Below are 8,171 nucleotides of genomic sequence, written 5' to 3' on the forward strand. Positions count from 1 at the left end.
TGATGCTGCTGCCACTATCCTATTGAGCATTTCAGCATTCAGACCAGAAAGTTACAATTTGATCATCTCTGACCAGAGGACTTTGTCCCACATGTTTCATGTATCACCTACATTGCTTGAGGGAAACTTTAAACAGGACTGCTTTGGACAAAAAAATAAAACGATTGTCCAGCATGGGTGGGTGGGGGGGACACAAACTGTTTATTCAACCAGAAAAACAAAAGTGCGATCTGTGAAAGTGGCTTGTGGCTACTTCTCATCAGACCTCAGCAGTCCAGCAGCAGCAACAGCAGCAGCAGCTCTGTGGAAACAATGACTCAAAGCTTGGACCTTACTGTACCTCTTCACAGCTCCCGATGAGGGGTTGGAAATGGTGATTATTTTATTTCGACGTAGAACAGATTCATTGTTACAACTAACAAACACGCAACACTTGCGAGAGAATGAAATCACACGCCTGTGAAATAAAACCTCTCAACTGCAGCAAAAACAGCAGCCATGTTTCCATTTAAAAAAAAAAAAGGGGGGGGGGGGCATAAAGATGTGTTATTGCCACAGCCAGACCTCTGGGAGACTGCTGGCCCATCATGAGCCTCTTATTAGACAACTCTTGTCAGGGAACTTGTGGCTTAATCTTATAAAACTCTAAACACCCACTCCCTGTGTGCTCCACCACAGGCTTTTTAGTTACCGCTCTGCCTTTTAGTGCTGCAGCTTTGTAAATGGACTCCTACTTTTTAGACTCTCTAAGATAGAACCTCTTCCAACTTGAAATGTCGTGGAAAAGCACAGGTTAAGGAGGTGCTCTGAGAGTGACGCTGCTTTTTTTTTTTTTCCCACACTGTTCAGCTGTTGTTGTCGAAAGCTCCAGGTTTCATCAGTGCAATGCCTTGCTCAAAGCTCGTTGCAGAGGCATCGGCCCTGCGACACAGCGGCTGTCTGAAGACACGCAAAATCCACCAAACCCTCAACTGTCTGCTGTAAATACTTTGTTTACGCCCAGGTACCCATGTTACAGTCTATCAACTTCTTTTTATTTTTAGCCAGACAATTTGACTTGCGACTAGAAAAGAGGAACTAATCATTGCTGAGCTCCGTGCTTGTACAATTTTTTTTCTTTTCTTTTTTTTGTTTAGCCTAGGGAAACAGGAAACAGCAGTGATAAAGGAAGTCAGTGCATAACAACAAAAGCCAAGCTGTGGTGAGAGCAGCAAAATGAGAGTATAACTCTATGCCATCCCACGGGATTCGGATCCTCAAGAAGCATTAAGCAAACAGGAAGTGACATTTAGCATCAAAGAAAGTAAACAACAATTAAGGCGCAGAAGTGGAAAGTTGCCTTGACTTGACCTCAGATCATGTACTATAAAGTCTCTGTTGGGTTTCTGTACCGGGGGGGGGTCAGCCTTGAGTGCGTTAAAGCTGTTTGGCTTCGAAAACATCTGTTTAGATTTAGACGTAAAATGAATGATCGAGCCTAAAAGATGCGGCTCAGAAGAAAATGTTTGCTACATAAAAAAAGCTTTTAAGGCTTCCAGTGGCATCTAGCCGCCTGTGATTTATCAGTTTACTGCGTTAGACTCGCCTCAGAGGTCAGACTCCACATCTGGAAATAAAATTGCACTCGAGCCGAGGGGATTTTAGTCGCAAGTCAGAATATAAGTGGGATTTGCTAGATGTTGTGGTGCTAGCTATTAAAGGATCGTGATCACGAATAAAAGGTTGTGCAGTATGTTTGTCATTGGTCAAGTGCAATGCAAACCACAATTGGTGTAGTAATGTAACATGTTCTTTGTGTCAGCCATATTGTATTCTCATTCTAGAGGTGCTCAGTGACCTCCAATTGACATAGATGTAATTTTATTTTGTTTTCACAGGATTCTTGTTGACATAACTTGAAATACCATAAAATCATGTATCATAACCCGTCTAGGAGTGGAGAAAGCTTTGGGTTTTTTTTTTTTTGCAGCAATTGGTTATTTGCACAATTACATTAAAGATGGTCAGTACCTCTGGTTATCTGGGTCTTGTACTTGTTTGGAAATTATCCCACTGGACTCATGATAAGCCAGTTAGGTCAGCAACTGAGATGGACTGATCAAGGCAGCATATTTATGAGCGGTGATCTGGAAGTTGTTTGGCTAAAACAAACTTAGACAAACTCACTGTAGCTCTTGCAAAAATCTGCTACTAAATCTATATCTGCTAATATAGTATTGCAACCAATGGATATGAATATTTTCATTTAGTTATTATAGCTGTTAACCCTCTATGGCATGGCGTTGCCCTCAGGCAACAAACCACATAGCTGTACCTCACATTGCTCCTTTATTTTATTTTTTGGGGGGCATGATTTTTGACATATTTTTGTCCAAAAAATAGTTCTTTTATGAATATAGTTTTTGTTTGATTTGTATTTCATTTCTCATAATCAGTGTAGACAATCTTGGTGTTCTAGACCAATGTTACCCTGAGGCAACAAACCCAAATCTGGTTCCAGGAGGTGTCAGAGTCCGATTTTATGATTGACATGTAATTAGGGACCACCAAGCTCCCAAAGAATGCAGGAAAATATTTCTTCCCCACAAAAATAAAAAGTCATGCCATAGAGGGTTAACAGCTAAAATGTTGGTCTTCTTCTATCACTAGCATTATGCGAAGGTGTGTTTGAATGGATGACTGTTGTGTAAAATGCTTTGGAGTCCTCTGACCTGACAAAACCCCGTACAAACGCAGGCAATTTACCATTTCGATCAAGATCTAGTCCGAATAGAAGTGCAATACACACTTGAAAAGATATGAACCAAAAACAGTGGAAAGGAACTTATCACTTTGTTTTAAACCTTTGGAAACCATATTGGATTTTGATTTTTTTTAATTTACAAAAAAACAGAAGCCTTCCTTTCTATTCTTTTAGACAGAACTTGTAAATCATATTTCTTGTCACTTTTTTTCAGCCAATCCAAGCCACGTTGTACATAGTAAACCTTTCAGTATTTACTGAGGCAGGACTTAAATGTGAAGTTTGAAAACCGTTATCAAAGTTATCACCACAACAATCAGCAAATCCTGCCGGTTTTCCAACTCGCAACTAAAACCAGATTTACTCGAGTGTGATGTCACTCCTAGATCTGAGCTCCAGCTTCCGAGACAAAACACGGCATTATTCTGCCGGCCGTACGTAAGTAAACATCAGGGGCAAATTAGAGCTAGACGCCACAGAACTAAATCACCAACTTTCCTCTTTTAACAAAAGACAAGCAAACTTAATCCCGAATTAAAACGCAAATAGATAACCTAATTCCAACCTACGCCTCCCCAGATCCGTTGTTCTCCGGTCCGGCATTTGGTGTGAAACTGTGTCTCAGCAGCTGTCCTGGTTTGCTGAGACCTCTCAGTCTCCAGGCCAAGTTCCATGTCCGCTCTGATTATAGCGTCAGAACAATGGGAGCGATTGTGACGTAGCGAGTGTGGAGTTACGGCCGTTTTCATCTTATCCCTCTCGCACTCTCGTTCGGCACACACTGCGATGGACTTAAAGCCCTGAGAGAACCACATGAAGGTAAAAACGTATGGCGGGCATGATATATCGTCGACTGGATCCTTAGTGTTCAGGCAGCCTGCCAAGACTTGCAGCAAGCACTTGAGATCCATCAGAGTAAGAAACACACACGCCCACACGCGCGCACCCCTGCAGCCAGCGCCTCTAACACATGCACTCTGGCTGCAGAAGGCTTCAGGCCCACAGGGGAAGAACAGTCTGACATGCCACACAGTGAGGCTCTCTGCAATTAAACACTTTATCACACCACAACCTTCTCCCTTTCCATTTCTCACTCCTTGCACACACCCCCGACAAACACACAAAGGTGTAATCACTCGCAAACACACTACCAAACTAAAAACTGCTATTATCCTTCATTAGGCACACACACACTCACACACACGCCATAACACATTTCACAGGCACATTCCCGATGAATAAACCCAGTCACAGTCATACACTGGATGCCTGCACATGGTGATATAGTCATGAAAACGGACATGTTATGATTTGTCCATCCGGGGGGGCCAATTAGAGGACAGGTAGAGCTTCTGTAACCCATAACCTTTGACCCCCCCCCCCCCCCCCCCCCCCCCCCCCCGGGGATCAGGGGAATTACCATGAGTCAGGAGACCCAGAGGGGTGGACAGGAGTCCTTCCTTTCTCGTTGTCTGTCACTGCGTCCTGGAAAAGTTCCACTTTTCTGCATGTGAACCCATCTGAATCCACAAACTGGTTAAAACAGGCGAGTTTTTAAACATACACACATGCATGGTTGTATACACTGATGCAGCCAAGTGTTGAAACTGTAGGAAAAGCCATTAGATGAGACTAAAGAGACGGCCGATTAAGATCATTTATCTCATTCAAAATGGATGATCTCAGAAGATAGGCAGTTAGTATATCTCACCTGAAATAGATAACTCACTTATTGTCTTCATTTAGTCTAAATTCTGATTGTTTACATAGGCTGCAACCTTGAGAAAATGAAACAGATTCAACATATTGTATAATGCTACTCAGTCATTGCTACTTGCTTCACTGTAATTTGGGAAAAGGAGGTTGGAGGCCATGTGCCACAAATAATCTTCCTGTGTGAAACACGTGCTGACAACAGCACATTTAAAGTGTCTCCTCTCAGAGGCATTAAGAGCAAAAATATTCTGTCATTTTAAGTGAACTATGTGTTATGGATCACATTTTTTTAGGTTTCACGTGTTAAGATAATTCAGTTTCACAGTGTAAGCGCTGTGAAGCAATAACTTTTAGCTCCAACACAATGTTTTGATCCCTTCTGAATGTGTTGCTATTGTCCTCTAGCCCTTTGGAGTCTTGGGTCTAAATGGCCGTTTTGGTCTAATTTTGAATATACCCTTATATTTTCACCATAAAAACTATTTACCTTACCTTGTTTGGTATCATTATTTTCAGAACATCCTAAACTTTGTGATTTTACAGTGTTTGTTTCATTTTGACAAAATTTATGATCACATTGGAGCAAAAAACACACACAGAAACATGACCTCATGCCCGCCACAGGGCGGGCGTCGACCTTAAAAGGCTAGCCTCAAAGGTGACAGGACGGGGAATTTTGCTTTGATTAAATCGCTTTAAATTCTATTTCAAGTACGGCCTCCTGCAGAGTTTGTGACTTTGTATAAGTTGCGAAATGTAATTACTGCGACAGAATCACGAGTTGTAGTTTTATTGGAGAAAAATCACAGCTTTTGAACCAAAGCTTCTCTCCCACTCTCAGTCGATGCTGCTCGCAGCAGGAAGAGTTACTGCTCAGTCGTGTTTTGGACTCCACAGAGGAAGCGCTCGCAAATGGATGGCCAGGCTAAATGATGTTTGGGGTAATTTTTCCAGGTCTTATAACAGCTTATATTTTAAAACAGCCTTTCCTCCATAATGAGGTCGGTAAAAACACGGGGAGCACAGTCCACAGACGTCCTGCGTGGTGCCTGGCCGCGAGTAGGCTTTGTAAACGTTCATTATTAAAAATGCTATAGACGAGTTAGACCGTATTTGAAAAGCCCTGCGGCGACTCGGTTCTGAGAAACACCATGACACAATCTCCTGGGAATGTGCCTTCCCCGTCTTAAAGCACAACATTTCTCAACACGTGCGTTAAACAATTAGACAATATTTATTTCAGTAGATGCTGTGTTCGTTTCGTATCAGGAGATTTCCCTCTGGAATGACAGCTTCATAGGGAAGCAGGACATGAAGCACAAAGGAACTTCAGGGAATCGTTGAAAGGATATCAGATAACAAACGAAGATCTGCCTGAGGTTAAACCAGGAAGAGTAAAGAGCAGGTTAGCTCACAATAAATGCTCCAGGGCAATAGCCTGTTTCCTAATGCTTGATGTGACTGACTGGATTTGTTGCATACATTTACAACTCCAGGACATATATTTAAGCCCTTTTTTTGTGAAAATATATTTATTAGCTTGATTTGGAAAGTGATTGAAACATTACCCAGCTGGAGGGCACAAATTAGGATCCATTTTACAATTTTTTTGACAAAGGCTTTATTTGTTTTTTTGTTTCTATTTTAAGTGTCTCAGTATTTGAAAGAGTTAATATCGAGGGAACGGACGCAGCCCACAGCATCACAGATCACCCACTGCGCTAAACAGTGGACTTGAGTTGCTTTTCTAAATACTCAGTGTTTGCCTTGCCTTGGAGAATCACATCCGTTCTTCACACAGCCGTATTTGTCTTTAGAAATTATAACTACAGCACGTCAATCATCCGAAAAACAAACTGACTTTGTGTCTAACCTTCCATGCAGCTTGTAGCTTTGCTTCTTTCTATGGCGGGAAGAAATGCGTTGGTGGCCTGGAGTTCAAATCTCATCCTGGAGTCTTTCTGCAACGATTTTCCATCATCTCTTCCTCCAGTGATCCAAAAAACAAGCATGTTAGGTTAAAAAACACAACTTAATAATTAATTTTGGTAGTGAGTGAATGGTTTGCCCAGTGTGTCTCTGTGACGAACGGGCAATCTTCTCAAGACGCACCCAGCCTCTCATCTATCTGTGCGTCACTTTTTATTGTAAAACAATCCTTCACAACTGGAACGTTATATAAAGTTTATAAAGTCTAAAAAAACCCGAAAGGAAATCAGACAAGAGAAAGAAATTTCATCTTGTTTTACTGTACGTCGTTTGCTGAGAAACACAGGCCGGCATGTATACATTTCTCTAGTGCTATTACATTCTTTAGAAGGAGTCTTTCAATATTTTTTTGTTTTTTTTGTTCTCTGTATAAATTTTTCCTCTCTCTCTGCTCTGAAGCTAGATAAAAAGAAGCGACCGGGGCGGAGGAGGCTGAACCTGCCTGTGGGGTGTTCTCTACAACAACATCTCAGATCAGTGTCTCCTTTTTGCTCTTCTGATCTGCGCAGCTTCCATCAAAGACACCGGAGCTGCCTGGCTGCGGCGGCGTGGATGGGCCCAGCCCTGCCCACCGTGCGCGCGCGCGCACCCGCAGCCATTTCTCTTGCCCTCCACAGGTAGTTGGGTTACTAACAGGCTGCTACAGGCCGGCATCTGGGATCCTGGCTTGTGTGCGTTTTTGTCCGTGTCATTGTATGCTTGCTGAAAGCTAAACAGACTTGCCAGAAAGGGCAGACATGTTGCCGCACGCCGCCCAGATCTGCTGCGCTCATCTCAGAGCAGTACGCTGTAAGATAATCTTTATATAACACTTTCTGAAAGGGTAGACGGATGTTACACGGGGGAAGAATGCGCGGCGATTTGTGGGATGAAATGCAGACATGACAGAGACTAAATAAATGCAGAATTTATGGGGAAATCTACAGAAATGTAAGTAGTTTTTTTGTAAAAAAAAAAAAAAAAAAAATTTCCACTACTTTGGATTTTGCAATCCCCTTGCAACAAAGCTTTCTAGAAATGAAAAGCACAAGTCCATGGAGGTCAAAGGGCAAAAGGGTTACACACACACACAAAAAAAACTTGCCTCATTCCAAAAGCATTACCTGGATGTATTACACCTTAGTCTTCAGCTGTGAGGGTTAAACACATTCTGTTAAAGTCATCGGGGGAAATTCCCATAAACAAAGTCTAAAATCAAGCAGTGCAAAGATTTTTATTTTTCTTATTATTTTCTTCTCTTTTTTTGTTTTTGATTGATATGACATGTGGACGGATTAAGTTTTAAGTCTTAAAATCCTGCCTTTAAAGAGGAGTCAAATAAATTGAGGGAGCCACAAAGTCAATGATTTACTTTGGGGAAATTTGGACATAGCAACAGCGAGTCTCCAGATTGGACTCCTCTTATCAGAGTAGTTATTTCAGATATGGCTCACAACTATAACAAGGTGACTCATTTGTGTCAGAGAGCGTAACTGCAGCAGTTAAACCAAACAGCGTCTCCACTGAGTCAGCTCAGACACTGAAAAGTTTATCATCAACTCATCAGCATATTTCTCCAACTCGTCCCCCTGTACGAGGTTTTCTGACTGTTAGCTGCATAAAGTCAAAGAGGATCTTTTACTCTGGGAACATCAGCTGACAAATTGATTCTGCTCGACCTCCATGGCTCAGCAAGCATCTGTAGACAGGCTCTTGTCGACCATATCGTAGATTCGAGATGAAA

Source organism: Xiphophorus maculatus, chromosome 19, assembly GCF_002775205.1.
Source record: "Xiphophorus maculatus strain JP 163 A chromosome 19, X_maculatus-5.0-male, whole genome shotgun sequence".
Lineage (NCBI taxonomy): Eukaryota > Metazoa > Chordata > Actinopteri > Cyprinodontiformes > Poeciliidae > Xiphophorus > Xiphophorus maculatus.